Raw genomic sequence first — 14,757 nt, 5'->3', positions numbered from 1 at the left:
AATAATCGCAGTAATTTTTTTTTTTTTGGCTTTTTCTCACATCACGGAGTATCTCCCTGTATTGTTTTTATTACACTTTTACTGATGACTACGCAATAAATTAGTGTTAAAAAGAACTAATTTTCCAGCTGTGTTCAAAACAGAGTTTATGCGTAAAAAGTTGTTCCGAATTTGTTTCACAGATTACTCATTTTTCAGCAAATAATTTAGATACGTCAATTTGACGGGGCATTGTTATCTTATTTAAAATTCTTTTATTTCTGAACTATTCGGTAAAATACAATAAAAATTCAAATAGGTATGTATGTACAAACCCCGGTGTAGGTACGTCTGCATCCTAGGGATCAGTCTTCTCTGGAAAAATTTACTTAAACTATTTTAAAGTAAGTTTTCAATAAAACGAATTTAAATGTTATTAATTTTATTTTTTAAACAATGAATCATGGGGTACCCGGTACCCTCCTAATTTTTTGGTTTTTATTTATAAAAGTGGCTATTATGGAAGTGGGTGCGTGCGTCAAGCTTAAAAAGGGGGTGAAGGTGAATAAATAATTTAAGCACATCCTAAATAATAACAATTAAAATATCTGCAATAAATTCAACAATGTAACATAATTAGCACCAAAGAAAATTTAAAAAATGTACTCAAAACAATTATAACTAAATAAGATGCTCAAAATGTATTTCGACCATTAACTTCCACACACCTTTCTGGAATAAAAACTCCGTGAAGTTGCAGTTGCAGGATCATTTCATATGGATGAAATTTCAAAGACTTTAAAGTTCTAATAATCGTGCTTTGTGAGACATTCAGTGTAGCCGCTACTGCTCTTGTGCTTGTGTGTGGATTTTCAGTTACCTAATCAACAACGGCATTTTGAAAGTTAATATTTTTGGGGAGTGCATCCCTTACTCGTGGCAATTCTTTAACACTGCCAGTATCTTCAAACAGCTTTACAATTCATCTGATATTCATGTGACACTCTCCATACGTAAAAATAATATTAATATTCTCTTGCTGTGAGAACAACATCTTGTATAATAGTATATTATATATTGAGGGAGAGAAATGCATGATTTTTCCTAAGGTGCAGTTTGTAGCCAGAGGGCGAAGCCCGAGGGCTACAAAGCACCGAGGGAAAAATGAGCATTCTCTCCAGAAGTATATATACTATTTTTTTCACGGTAGGGAGTAGAAACAGCACAAAAATCTCAAATTTTAAGAATAAAAAAATGATGACAAATGAGTTGTCATCTTTCGATGAATTTAATGGAATTAGTAGTTGCCTTGACAACACAATTAGATTTTTGTCACAACAGTCAAAAAAAATGAAAACTCCCATTAGATTTTTGTCACAACTGTCAAAAAAATGAAAACTCCCTAGGGAGCAAATATTTGCAAATATTTGCTCCCTAGGGAGAAAATGCTCTACTTCTGTCACGATGTTGATATCCGAAAAGTTGATTTCTACTCCCGATCGTGAAAAAAAGATTATTTCAAAGAGTTCACAAACTTTTTTACTTTGACGTTGTCAAATAATAAATTAATTATGGTTTTTTTTTTTGTAAATCAGTAAGCCGTGAAGTACTTTTTTACGTAAATACACACTGGTGAATGAAGTCTGGAAATTGTCTTTATTTAACATTAATTTATTGGTCAATAATAAGCACTAGGATGATTATTAGGCAGAAAATCTACACAGAAACATTTGATATGCATGTTAAAATGTAAAATGTTAGAAAATGCTGAAAATAAATTTTTTTCATTAATTTTTTTCTTGAATATTTCTCTTCTGTCCAGATCCTTGTTAATTTTTGTAGTGCGTATGTAAAGAGGGCAATGCAGCCTTTATTAAGACTAAATATCATCGAGCAGTCATTTAAAATAGCGAAGATATTCAAATATAAAGTTTAAGCAGACGCACCCTGTATATAAATCATAACCTACTCTAATTCCGAATTTATTTGAAGGCACGATATATTGGGATATAAGGTTAGAAAGTGTATTATAACAGAATCGAGGAAGAGTTTTTTCAACTTCCAAGTTCTGCAATGCCGCCCTTGCACTGTCGTGACTTTCTGCAATTGCAATGAACGAGATATTTTTTGAAAAAGTGGGAACCCCGAGGCCCGGTGCCAAGTTTGGGAGTTCCTCCGGCGTGGTAAATTTTTCGATCACGTTGTCACTTCCAGCGGTTCAGTCCGGTCGGCCGTTAATTTTGGTCGTAATTAGATGAGGAACGGCCACCTGCCGCCCCCGACCGCCTCGTGGTGTCGTCGCGTCATCGTCGTCAATTTGTCAATTATCCGGAGTCGGCTCCGGGAGCGAGTCTCGGTGCAGATCCGCTCCGTGCCCGTTCTCATCTCAATAATAATAGATCCTGGTGCGAGTTCAGCACCCGGAGCCGGCACAATGGCGGAGATTATCCTGGGCGGCGTAAGCGGCCGCACACACATGCACGCATACCGAACTGTCGCTAAGTTAATTATAGAAAACAGAATAAGCCGGTGTAAGCAGTTTGTAATAGCATTAAGTTGTGCGTAGGGCGTAGTTTGAATTCAGACCGCAATCCGCTCCGGGCGCTGCCAAATGATAAATTCAGCAACGGAGCCGAGAAGTTTCGCGACCGGACGTGAGCTTAGAGGTGAGCGTGAATGACGCGCTACAAAAGCTCCTGTTAGAGCTTCGCCGTGCTAAGAATTACTTTGCTGTTTCCTTCGAGGATTATGTGCCCGCCTGCTACTTTAAATCGCGATCAAACCCTATACGGGATATTGCAAATCTCCTTGCTGGGGCTTTTTCTGTTCCGGGAGCTCCCCGATACATCCGTCGGAGAATTTCCGGAGCGAGACGATCGATTCCACTCCCCCGACCGACATAATTGCCGCCTAATCATCAACGGGAACGATGGAAAGAAGCGATTATGGGCATGCACAACACAAATCGTTTTTACGACGATAACGTCGTTGTTGGAGAAATTATTGTGCTGAAAGTGAAACGATGGCGTCTGCTATAACAACTGCACTTCATTTGGAGTGACAGCTGAAGGTCCTTGTTAAAAAAAAAGAGAGAAAAAGCTCAAAGGATTCTACAGGAGCAAGAATTATAGCTGTATGACCATTTTAAGAGAAGTTAGGTGCAGAAATGAAAAAAAAATGTTTTTTGAGATTTTTTCTAAAACTACTCAAAGCATGTTTAAACTTTTCGGCTCACAGAAGCTGATTGGAGAGATGAATCCAACGGTGCAAAATTCATCTTTCCTGTTGGCTTCATAAGGGAGCTACGGCCGTTTGAAATTTTGAAAATTCAGGAAAAATACCAAACAGTGAAGTGATTGTTTTTCGAAAATTTTTGCTGAAACTGCATCTGAAGCGGCCTAGTATTGATGTTTTAGGCCAGATCAATTTAATAACAGTCCACAGACGTCCAATTAGTTGGCTGGAAGAACGAGGTAAGGAAACTGATGGTACAGTTTGGGCTTCGATAATTCGGCTAATTATGCCTGGATTGTCAATTTATTTGCACCAGATTCATCAGCAGGAAGAGACGAATACAACGAGACCAGAATTGTTCCAGAAGCTTCAATAATAAGCGAGATCATCAGCAAAAAAATCTCTGTTGTCAATCAATTCACAGCAAAAGTAGTCTAGGTGATCGAACATGATGAAAGGCTTCGATTGAACCAAGAATCATTGCTTTGAGGTCACTGCGAAAAGACCTATATGCAAAAAAATATGTATAAGTTTTTTGGTTTTTTGCGATTTTTTTGGAAACTAAAAAATGGTTATGTATTTTACACGGAAGAAGTAGTTTAAAAAGAGATATCCAACTGTGTAAGATTAATTCTTGCAGCTGGCTTTATAAAGAAGCTGAGAAATGGAAATCTTGAATTTTTCCAAAAGAAGATTCTTTGAAGATTTTGGAATTTTTTTCTGTCAAATGTGACTCATCTCTGGTTTGAGTTAAAGCACGCGACGAGATGATTCAACGCGACCAAAAATTATTGCTCTGATGAAGTAACTGGGGAATATATGAAAAGAAAAGGTTTTTTGTAATCTTCTGAAAAACTACCCAGAAGAAGTCTTTTTTCAGTTCACAAATGTGTTCAAGAGAATCTCTTTCTCTCGGATCCGATTCATATTGAGTTTAAATTAAGCACCTGGAAAGCTGAAGCCAAAAATAGTGAAGCATTTATTTATCTACGCAGAACTGACGAGGAAAAAATCATTCCAGTAGCAAATAGTAAACAAGCGAATTCGTGTGGAAATTCTTAGACTTGATTAGAACAAAAATTTAAAAATTTCTGGATGTGGATCTATTCAGACCAGTGATTGGTGATTCACGAGACAGAGCTTGTACTTTGTAAGAGTGAGAATTGTTACTCCAAAATGATTTAAAAAAGGTTGGGTGAAAAAATGCTAAAAACAAGTTTTTGTCTTTTCCGCCAAAACTGTCACGACCAACACAAATTTTGTTGACTCACAAGAAGCAACTTCAAAGTGAAATCCAACTGCTGCTCCATAGCTGCGGCTATGTGAAATTGTAGAAATTCAAAAATTTCTGATCGTCTCAAAAATGAAACAATCCAGACCGGAGATAGTCCAGGTGGTGTAGCTTGACAAGAAAATTCCAAATAATCAATAATCAGATGAATTAGTTTCCGTACACTTTTCTTAGCCCACGAATGCTTCCGTTGTTGTGGAAACACGAGTCGCAGACGAGTCAAAAAATTTGTTTTCGTCCAAAATAAGTACTTCCAACAACGGTAGTTCTTGTAATCGGAAAACTGTGCTCGAAATCTCGAAAATTGCAAATTTTTGAAGTGAAAACTTCTTTAGGCGCGCCACATAGATTTTATTCCCGGGCAGTGAATTAGTTTCATGCGACACGGTAAAATCGTTCGCAGCACGACACGGCAAGCTGAAATCAAGGGAGTCGAGTTTTTTAGCGAAGCGAGCGAAAAACAATCAACTGTGCGACGCTTGTCAATTTTAAATTTTCATTGTACGTTGTGTTGTGACCTGACTGACCTCAGTGCAGGAGCTGCAGGAGTAACTGTATATATATACAGGCTATTTCACGAGTGATAATAAGCCTGACGTAATTTAAAATGCAACCCACACTACATTTCCGAAAAAAGCTGGCTACTGTCATTAAAATGTCCGGCTTTTGTTGAAAATGTATTGTGGGTTGAATTAATTATTCCGTCTGGCTCATTATCACTCGTGAAATACCCTGTATAGTTTTATATAATATAAACGATAAAGACACGACAAATATTGTAAGTTTACAGATGAATGTACGATTTAATACGTAATATGGCTTCATCAATTCATCTATTGGAAAAATTTGTGTAGCAAAATGTGAAGAGGAAAATGGACAAATTATCATAATACAGGGTATTGCTATGAAAACTTGTGTTGTGTTCAATATCATCGTCAAGAAAATAAAACTTAAACATCCAAACCTAACCTCACAAATTTTGCCAGAGTGTACCTCTAAAAGCAGACGTATTTGCAGTTTCTATTGAAAAATACAGATTTTTGATGTTTATTAAAAAAAGCATTGGATTTAAATAATATTAATTATTTATGGCTTGCTCCTTATTCCTCCAAGTCATCCATAATGATATATTTTTTATAGAATAGGTACAATCGCGGCCATCCAAAAGTGAACGATAGCTTGCGAAAATTTCCGTATTTTTCGTTAGATTAAATCAAGCTGTATTCATGGGCGTTCGTGCAGCAGGCGTTACTATTTTAATAAAAAGTTGTAATAAATAATTTTTAATAAAAATGAGACTGAGCACTGAGATAATACATTATTAAAGTGAAAGTAAACTTTAGTAAAGAAACCTTTCCAACACCTATTCGCATTGGCCTCTCAAGCCTGTTTTCTTGCCAACCCCTCTTTATATTGAAAATGCAGGATGCAGGTCTTACTGCAATGTAATTCTCTCGCCACAGCAGCCAAGCTTTGCAATAGCCCTAGCTGTCTGCATCGGAGTGAGATGTGGCATTTAAAAAAATAGTTTCAATAATTTTTTTATCGCTAGTGTCAAACTTTGACATTTTAGGACGCCTATGATTTAAAGTAAAAATCAAACTATAAAAAAAAACGTTCACTTTTGGATGGCCGCGATAGTACATATTACTTAAAATCAGTAACGAGCATCATAGAAGTTTTCACTTTTGTCGTGCGGTCTTAAGCACACACTCTTTTTTTTTTATTATTCACTATACCGGAGCAAAACTCTTCACGCTCGTCCAGGTAATTAAAACAAGTGATTTTCCCATTTATTGTTTCATTCATCACCGGGAATCAATTCTGTGATTGCAAACTGCAACTCTCCAGCATTTACACCTCCGCAATTCGAATTCCAGCGAACCATCCACCCACAGCGGATGCATTTTTGCAGCTCGGCCAAAATCCGTCGCATCGATCTGCACAACTATTCTAAACAGTCTCGCATCTTACTGCCATCCCGGCCAATTTCCCAATTTGATAGCGAAGTGAACGCGAACAATCCCGATTATACGTCGGCTAATCTAATTGTTTGTTGTTCGAGACATAAACTTCCGAATAGCTCTCATATTTTCCGGGGAATCGATACCGCCCCGTCTAATTCGCATTTTATTGTTTATTCTTAATCTCGCCGTCAAATTTTTTCGCAAAGTATTTGCTTTTTATAGACGTCTCGAGAATTTTTTATTGGCCTAATATACTTTCCCCACATATCTGGAAATTTATGAAAAATCGAAGCCGCTTCTTTACCGTCCCACGCACTCCTCGGTGATTGAAAAGCGCCCTCGAATCCCCCGATTTCTAATTGCCCCCACGGTAAAAATTCTCCATCGCCGACTAGATTCGCTAGTTTGCAGATTCCTTAGCGATGATGGATACACGTAACACCATTCCCACCGGTTTACCCTCGGCAAACACGCGCGAATATCTGGCGCCCGCCTCCTCCCGTTTTTCCTTTTCCGTTCGTAAATATTGATAGGTCGATGTAAATCCGGCATCTTCAAAGTGCAATTTCTAGCGGCCTAGAGCACCGATCCGGAGCCGCTCCGGGCCGGAGCGATATTCGCTTCGCCCTCAAACAACTCGAGAAATTGCCACCGATGCCGTCTTATTTATCGGCGGGGAAATCGCCTGAACGTAAGCCGGATCTGCGTGCGAACCATCGATAACTGGCCCAAATCGATCGGGACACCCGTCCGGCCCAATTATACCGCCAAGCCGGAAAACTGATGACGTCGTACGTGGCGAACATATTTTTCTTTGGCTGCACCGACTTCCCGCCGAACGCAGCAAAACGGAACAAGCGCTGAAACGTCGCTTTTCTAACTGATGGCCTTTGATCGGACCCGCCGACGGGGCGGGGGCGACACGCCGCCAAATAAACCCTTCGAAAATGGACGAAATTGCACCACGGGTGTATTGCTGGTTGCAGAGCGCGCGTTTACACTTGCAACAACATATCCATTTATTGCCTTTCAGTAGTTTGGTTCCTATCATTGCGACTGTCAAAGGGGCATTTAGAGCGGAAACGAACGGTCTGTGAAATAAAAGCACCAAAGTGCAGGCTTTGCCATTAGAAATGGCAAATCAAATGTATTGAGAGTTGCATAACTCGACAAAATTTTTATCAATTTTTAGCGAAGAATACAAAAAACATACGACTTGTACAAATCGGCGGAGGAATTACTAAAAAAATCTTGCAAGTCATTTATAAAAAATGTTAAAATTTTAAAAATTACGTTTTCGGCCCTCAATGGAAAAATTGAGCTAAATTGTGTTGAGACTCTTTTGTGGACACAAAATTTCCCACAAGAAAACGCGCCGCGAGATATTCCAAATTCGGGTGACTTGCAGATTTGTTTGAAAAAAATTTAAATGGTGTCTAAAAATTATGAAAAAATTCATCTAGGATTACCAAACTGTAGAGAAGCGTTCGAAACCAGTTAGAAGCGAGTTTCAACCATTTTCGATTTTTTACACTGAAAAACATAAAATTTTCATTTCCCAATTTTACAAAATTTTGAAATGCTCCCTAGTGTGTGCCCTTTGTCCCAAAATTATGATTCTTCTTTTGAATTGTAAATTTCTTCACCCTCTACAGGATGGTATATTGTTTTTTTAATGAAAGAGTAAATGAGAAACCATAAAATTGTACCTATCGTAGTAACTTGGAGAGGATTTTAAAAATTGTTTATTGATTGTTGAACTCTCTTATTGACAATTTGTTATAAACAATTTCACTTTAGTAATTGTTTATAACATATAATATTGTCTCCTTTTTACACATTTAAAGAATAGGTGTTTTTTTCCAAATTTTAAAATGCATGAAAAACAACGATCCAGTTGGAAATGATTTTTTTTGTAGTTGTCAAAATTTTAGTAGGGAAGATAATCTGCCCCTTTATTCTTAAGGGTGGAAAACCCGCCCTTAACCGAGATCTGTGTTATCTCCGCTATCACCCACAGTCGTATTCTTGCACATTACGTCCCAGCAATCATAATTTGACCATTCTAAGTTTTGTTTCTGGGGTTTCAACGCGGTTATCTTCACCATAACTACATGTTTCAGTCGTTTCCATTCGGCTAATATAAAATTACTTCGGCCGTTATATGTATCCCGTTATTGTCTTGCGTTTCCCAATTACTACGATTTCCAACTAGGATTATCTCCAACTCACCTAATCCTGCATATAAGGATAATGTCATTGTTTTTAATCCCTTTTGCAGCCATTTAATCCACACACGCAGCTCCCCCAGAATGTGGTAATTTTGCAAAAATTATTTCAAGAGGTAAAATAATAAAATAATTTCTACAAAAAATATTTTCTTGTTTAAAAGCAAAAACTCCGCACTACAAACCATCAGATAGTTTTTTTTGTAGCTTTGTTGTTTGATGGCTTGAACTAGATTTAAAAATTAGATCGAGAAAATTCTTTACAAATGATCCAAACCGCATTTTTAAATTTTTGCAAGTTATAAAAATGGTGGATGCGCCGGGACATAGTCAAAATAAATTATTTAATTTCTCTGTTGCCTGACTACCAAAAATGGACTCAAAAATTGAATTTTGTAGTTTTGTTAAAGATGATTGCTGCGGATTGAACAATATAGCCATATCTGATAAGCGATGGTGAAGCTTTCTTTTTAGCGAGGACCAAAATGGTGAATGCGCCGGGAAAGTTCAAAATGTCTTGGCAGAACGCGGAGAGCAGTGCTGTCCTGATAGCAAGGACGATGTCCTTATTCGTGAATATTTTGTCTGAGCTGACCTCCCGTTGCTCCCCATCACGAGTTCCGATTCGTCTAGAATCCAGTTTTCAATTTGTCGGAGATGCAGGAATGCGCATCCCGGAGATAAATTAATTATTTAAGAAAATTGTGCATTAGAGGAACAGTTAATAAATTACGGTCCAAAGTATCGCGCTTGAATTTATCGTGAAAGTTTAATAGCCGTCTAGGTTTCCATCAGCAAGTTATTAACTTTTTAGCATTTCCCTGGAAGATGCAGTGCGGCCGAACTGTCCAAATTTCGCAAAATCCGGAGCACAAAACGTAAAAATCCGTCTAACTAAGAGTGTATTCTAGATTGATATTAAATTGTGCGCGAGAGGTTCGAGGGGCTTTTCTCCGGCGGAGCTTTCGCCGTCAAACAAAAAAACTAAGAATAGCATTCCAGCGTTATCAAGTAAATTGTCGGAGCTACATTGTGACATGAGTGACAATGGATTAATCTCGGTAGGTGTCTTGAAAGAGGGGCGCTCCCATCGGGGATTACACTGCCGTTCCAATTAAGGAGCACGGCTGTCTCCGTCGCCGTCCCATGTAAAACCGGTACTCTAATAAGGTGCAAGGATATTGAAAAGACAATTCCCGTTATGGCCCACTTGAATATTAAGCGGGCAGGGGCTCCCGCAGCCGCCCCAGATCCCCCCACAACACCTTAACGTCCAGATTTTATTTTTAACAAAGCTTGCTCCATCCAGTACCCTGCCACCATGTTCAGTGGCTAAATTCGTGTGATTACTTAGTTGCCTAAGCACAAGGGGTTCTTAGGTAATGTGATGCAAAATAAAAAGTTGTGACTGCCTCAACGGATTCAGAACGTCGTAATTTACGCCTTGATGGATGATAAACAATGGCAGTTGCAGTGCGAGACGTCAAATGTCTAAGTTGCTAGTACAAACGTGGAAACTGAGAGGCGGCAAATCTGTACGAGTTGTGACAAATAATATAATATTTTGTGAAAGCAGTGTAAATCGCGTCCTGTTTGTAATCGTGGGTTCGTCGGAGCGAGTCAAGCGCCATCTGCAAATAAATATCAGTCTGCAGCGCATGGAAAACACGCGAATTAATTAGCAGACATTCCCGCTTTGTTAATATTTTCAATTACGTTTCGCATTCCATTTCGAATCAAACATTATTACCGGGCGGCTTTTGTGCAGTGCATTCGCCGCCTTTGTCCCAATCAGCGAATCTATGCGGTCCGAACAATGGCGTCCGACAAAAATAACGCCGCCATTTTTGATCGATCGCGTGACGAGCTCGGCCGGCAATTATCCCTTGAATATTCATGCATTTAAGGGAGCAGCGTCGATTCCCGTGTCCGTGCCGGGATTTGAGCGGTGTACCTTGATCTGTAACAGAGTTATCGGGGTCCAGGACGTCTGCAGAATCCGGGCCCGCTCCACTGCAATGATTACATTTGCATAATCCCCTTAGTTGTCCGGCCGCCATCATGAAAATGTGTGTTTATTTATTACCGACAATGCCACCGGACCGTCTGCGTCCCGGCCGGACTCGAAGCGTTATTTGTGGCCGCATGACTTATGCAGCGCACTTCTTCAAGGGTCCGTGCGGAAGGACGAATTATTAAATAGGGTGGTGTTGCAAAAGTGAAATATTCAGCGGAATTAGGCCGCGCCGATAAATTCGCACAAGAAACGGACATCGCTCAACGTCCGCCGGAACTTGCAGTAAACACGAAACGGCGAATTTTTCTGACGGGAAAATAACAATATATATCAGCGGCGGTTAGGCATCGACGTCTGATTGATCCCTCGCCGCTCAAATATAATCGAATTATCTCGACACCCTGAAGATTCGTGAGATGGCAAGAAAATATTAATCGCTCGGATTGAAAACATGTCAGTGTCCCCCACCACGGCCATTACTTGTCCCACTCGTGACGTCAGGGCCTCCCCTCCGTCGGCCATGATCTACATCGGCACAAAGCCATCGCCTGAAAGTGTTTGTTTGGTGTGCGTCGGTGTTTATTTTGTTCTTGCGGAGTTGGCGTCATTTCCGTTCGTCTTAAATGGCGAAAAATGAAAGGACAAGAGGCCGCGTCGGGATCAGCGTCTGGAGTCGTCGGGAGGGGGAGTAATGGTAACCGCCCCACCTATTCGTCGGAATGATTCCTTTATAATATTTTTTTACGGGGGCGCCTTTATGCGCCGGATCATTAACATGTTTTCTTTTATTAAGGGTGGGACAGTGTTGCGAGAGCATAATGAAGTGTAATAAAATAAATGAAGCGATAAATGTTTGCCTCATAATGGAATTCCTAATAATAAAAGAAAATGAACTTGAATGCAAAGTTATTCCTTTGTAAACAGAGATTATCTTTAATAAATCGCGGCCCACAAAGAAAGTCCAAATTTATATAATTCCGTTTTAAGAGCGGAATCTGGGGCTCTGATTAAAAAATAAATTGTTCCAGGGACGGAGCGTTTTGAGTAATTAGGTAAGGACGGACGAAAAGGATGAAAAATGCAACAGAATCGTCTTTGTTAAACACGGAGGCCGTTATTAAAAGGCACTTTGGAGGAACTGCAAAGTCGGTGTTTCCTTTTTTGCGACGTCTTAGACACATCCAGGATTAAAACGGGAGGGTTGACAAAAAGGCGCTATTATTTATTGCGCTTTCGCAGAGTTGGGATAGTTTTTCTCGCGGTGCATTCCCCACCCCTCGATTTGGTGGGTGCGGATCGCAGCCCCCGAGCCAGATTAGAGCGGCCGGTCCTGCGGCAATTCGGAAAGTTTTTATGTGGCAACTTCTTGTTTATATCGAGTCGGGGGCGGCCACGATATAATCGAGAAAGGGATTACTGTCGAGGTTTAATTAATAATTTGCGCGGAACGTTTTATGACAGGTAAGCTGGATAAAGTTCCAGGTGTTCCACGTTAAACTTTCGCCGGCGTTTTACGATAAATACGTTATGTGCGTGATAAATGTTAATGCCGCCCCCACGGCCCCCGCGCGGATCATCCGATGGTCGCGCCGTTCGAACCGGCTCGGTGACGTCTTAATAAATCAATTTTGTCGTCGCAAACTCAATTAAATACCCGAAGCTAATTATAATTACCTCTTGAGAACTTTAATAACACGTCTTCTATTTAGTCTTAACTCGAGCGGAACTAATTAAGTAACTTAAACTATCTCTAATCTGATGTAGTTTTGAATGCGTGCGTAACGGCGCTAAGAAAACAGCCTGGATGGCAATTCTGACACAAATAATCGACGGGAATATTATTTCGGATTTAATTAGGGCGCCGCGATCGAACGGTTTTAAGTGAAAAGCACGATAAGTTCTCGGTGAGCTTTTGCTTCTGCGGATTTACGCGATACGCAGAAACGTGACGCTTCTGCCTCCATACAAAACAACTGCCTAACGAACTTACCCCCAAAGGTTCAAGTTTTCAAATGCTTCATCCGCAAAATTAAAGCAAGCCGAAAATGAATGGCTCCCCCTTTGGAAAGGGAAATATCTGCTTCAAATTGAACCCAAGAGAGTGGTACAGAATTTTTGGACCAAGTACTGGAAACTACTTGCAAGAAAATCTTCTTACAATATATATAAAAAGAAGACACATTTTTAGGTAGCTCGGTGGCCGCATGGCTGTCGGAGACAGCGCTCCGAGGTCGCGGTCCCGGCGCTAGTGAGTTCGAATCTCACCGAAGGGGGAGGATTTTTTTCAAGGATGTGTGCGTATGTCTTTCAGGGGCTGACGGTAGGGTGGTGGAGGGAAGAACGACCACCACCGCGAGGTCGGCAGGGTTCAAATCCCGCCCGGATAGGCCACCCATGGATGTCGTGTTGTGTTCGTATTGTGTCGTCCAGAAAGAAGAAATGAGAGGAGAGTACCCCGGAGCGCCGCCGTACCACCTAAGGAAAAAAGAGGGGAGAAGGAGGAAAAAACAATTAGCCGACCGCAAGGTACCTGATAGGCCAGGAGTGGTGAAAGGGGAAAGCTAAAAAAAAAAGAAGATACATTTTCTCTTCAGTTGCACTTTTGATGGAGGCGCCAATTTAATTAATATAAAGTAAAATGGTGGATGCGCCGGGGTGAAAGTCGAATCTAACAATCTATTGAAGAAAATCTTGAAAAGAATGTATTATGTGTTTCAAAGACTTTACTATTGTGAAATTTTCGTAAATCTAGAACGATAAAAGAATGGGATTTTTTGATTGGGTTTGGGGTAAAAATGGTGGATGCGCCGGGAACAATAAGAATCTGTCCAGAGAATCTAATGAAATAATTCCTTCTTGACGAAACTGGGCTCAAACATATCTCGTTGCACAAGATCAAAAAAGTAACGGAAAAAGAAAACATCTTGATCGGGCAAAAATGGTGGATGCGCCGAGATTAACAAAGTATCTGATCTAAGAAGTTGTTGGAAGAACTTTTTGAAACCATTTTTCTTTTCTCCTTCGGAGTATTTGGTACTCAGCTCCACTTATTCATTTAATCAAAACAAGAAACCTTCAATTTGAAGAAAGAAGAGAATTTAGAAGAAAAACTCTTGAGCAATCGAGATTTCTTTCTTCTTTCTGCTTCTAGCTCCTCGAGTGCTTTGTTAAATCTGTCAAAAACCAATTACTTCCCTCGAGCCGCATCTCCACAACCGCGCCGCCCCCGCCGAGCCACTCGTGAGCCAAAACAATGGCTTCGCCCTTATCATCGGGGTAATTAAGACGGTATCAAGTTTGTTTTGTGCATATGATTTGGCTCATTACAGCCGTCATCCTCCGGGGTCACGGGTGCGCGTTCGAGGGGCGGCATTGTGTTCGCAGCGAACGTAGGCGGCGGCGGTGGCGAGTTATAGCTGCGGTGGCCCGGCCTGTGAGTTATGGGGCCGAATATCCGGCCTTGCTTAGTGATTCTCTTCCTTTAGGTTAACTTTCGAAGTTTGCCACTTGCTAACTAGATAAAATAGAATTTGATAACGCATCTCGAGAGCGCACTCGACGCGGCGGCCGACGTTTCGATCCGGGGGCGGCGTTTTTTCCTTGCAATCGGGACACACACAATGAAATCCGGCTAATTGCTCATTACGACTTTAATAACCGCGAACTTTTATCGCTTTTGGGATAATTTAGCGCGCCGCCCGGATTTGGGTCCGCTGCCGCCGTTAATTAAATGCCCACATGGGCGACCGCAACTGTTCTCAAGGGAAGACGGATTCATTTGTTTTTATTTATTTCAATTGTGCTTTTAAAACGCGTTTAGCGGGATTTATGGACGCTTGTCCCTTTATTAAATTCGCAAATGCGTCGTCAAATTTTTCCTAACTGCAGACTTGTGCGTTTTATTGTTGCTGTTTGTACTGTTGGCACTTCGTCAATCCGCTACAAAAACCGTCCTCTCGATACGTCTGTAATGGACGTTTCGATTTTCCGCGCCCTTTCGCTGCACTTGCCGGGGCAGTAAAAATAAAAACGTCGACCGGT

This window comes from Tenebrio molitor, chromosome 2 (assembly GCF_963966145.1).
Source record: "Tenebrio molitor chromosome 2, icTenMoli1.1, whole genome shotgun sequence".
NCBI classification, from domain to species: Eukaryota; Metazoa; Arthropoda; class Insecta; order Coleoptera; family Tenebrionidae; genus Tenebrio; species Tenebrio molitor.
This window is presented reverse-complemented; position numbering follows the sequence as displayed.